The sequence below is a fragment of the Papaver somniferum genome, unplaced genomic scaffold, assembly GCF_003573695.1.
Source record: "Papaver somniferum cultivar HN1 unplaced genomic scaffold, ASM357369v1 unplaced-scaffold_128, whole genome shotgun sequence".
NCBI lineage: Eukaryota > Viridiplantae > Streptophyta > Magnoliopsida > Ranunculales > Papaveraceae > Papaver > Papaver somniferum.
In genome coordinates this window covers 4,635,870-4,637,433 of record NW_020621936.1, presented here as the reverse complement: position 1 = coordinate 4,637,433, position 1,564 = coordinate 4,635,870, and the positions used below count along the sequence as shown (strand labels likewise).

Below are 1,564 nucleotides of genomic sequence, written 5' to 3'. Positions count from 1 at the left end.
TCTGTTGCTTCTCTGTTGCCTTGCTTTTGCCCTGTGGTTGCATCTCTTGCACTGCTTGTGCAGCTGCTGTGCAGCACTTGTGCTGCTGCCACTTCTTCTCCTGTTGCTTTCCTTCCCCTGCAGCTGCTGCTGCTGCCCTTCTGCTGCTGCTGTTGCTGTTGTCTGCTGCTGCAACCCTGTTGCTGCTGCATTGCTTTTCTCCTGCTGTGCATTGCCTTCTCTGTCACTTGTGCTGCTGCCACTTCTTCCCCTGCCTTCCAAACTGTTGCTGCTCACTTGTGCAGCTGCTGTGCAGTCTTACAGTTCCTGCAGCCAAGCAAAGATCAAAGCCAGCTGAGCCCAATTCAGTTCATTGCTGTGCACTCAAGCCCAAAGCTCAACTCAACCTGAAGCCCAATTCAGTCAACTGTGGGCTTAACCAAAGCCCAGTTGTTTAAGACCAAAACCCAAATTCATTAAGGCCCAATCCAATTCAGGCTTAATCAAAAGCCTAAGTTTAAGGCCAAAGCCCATTTGCACTTCAAAGACCAACTGAGCCCAAGCTCAGTTCCTTTTATTGAAACAAACCCATTAAGCCCAATTGAAGCCAAAAGGCTTCAAAGCCCAACAACAATTTAGGAACCCAAATAGCTAGAAAACTCCAAAACACACCCGATCTCTGTGGATCGACCCGTACTTGCACGAGCTACAACTGACAACCGTGCACTTGCGGTATTACTGTAGGCCCCCGTTTTTATTGCGCTCATTTATATACCCTTTTCAAAGCCTACCAAGTTTTTGGCGCCGCTGCCGGGGATCGAACCCGGGTCACCCGCGTGACAGGCGGGAATACTTACCACTATACTACAACGACCCAAATTTCTATAAACCCTAATTTTATAATCTTGGTGCCGCTGCCGGGGATTGGTGCTGTGTTTTATCTGTGTTTTTCTTAGCTATTTTGCATTTCATTTCATAGCATTTGCATCTGCATCTGCTTCATTTCATTTGCTATTGGACCTGTTGTTCTGAACCTGTTTTTCCTCTGCTGGGACGCCACCAAGGAAAAGAACCAAAACCCAACTGGGTTTTTGCAACAATATCAGAGCAGCTGGGTTGTGCTAAAAAGGTAAGCCTAAACCCATTCCATTGAGAGAACCCAACCTGTGGGCTTCCAAATTTCTTTAATTGTGGGCTTGTAATAATTAACCCAATTTTTTTGGGCTTTTTATCTTTTTATTTTGGGTTTGTAATAATTTATTTTTGGGCTTGTTTGTTTAATTTGTGGGCTTGTATTTATTTTGTGTGGGCTTGTTTAAATTCTTTCATTGGACTTGTATTTTGGACTCTGGGTTTAAACCCAGCTGAGCTTATAACTGATTGTGGACTTGCTTCCACTCAAGAGTGGACCTCGAAACCAAAGTTTTAAAACAAACGTCGGGCCTTAACCAACTGGGCCAAATTAAACTTTCAAAATTAAAACTTGGATTTTCGTAGGCCGCAGCCTTCATTCCATTAGAGGACAAACAGTGGGCTTGCTCCCATTCAAAAAAAAAAAAAAAAAAAAAAAAAAAAACCAAAAATT

At 43.9% G+C, this 1,564-nt stretch overlaps 1 non-coding gene across 1 annotated transcript; it reads right to left on the bottom strand.

Moving 5' to 3' along the window:
- Nucleotides 1-781: 781 nt before the first annotated feature.
- Nucleotides 782-853, bottom strand: TRNAD-GUC. Its single transcript has one exon. It is a non-coding gene; the product is annotated as a tRNA-Asp (tRNA).
- Between the last annotated feature and the right edge of the window lie 711 nt (nucleotides 854-1,564).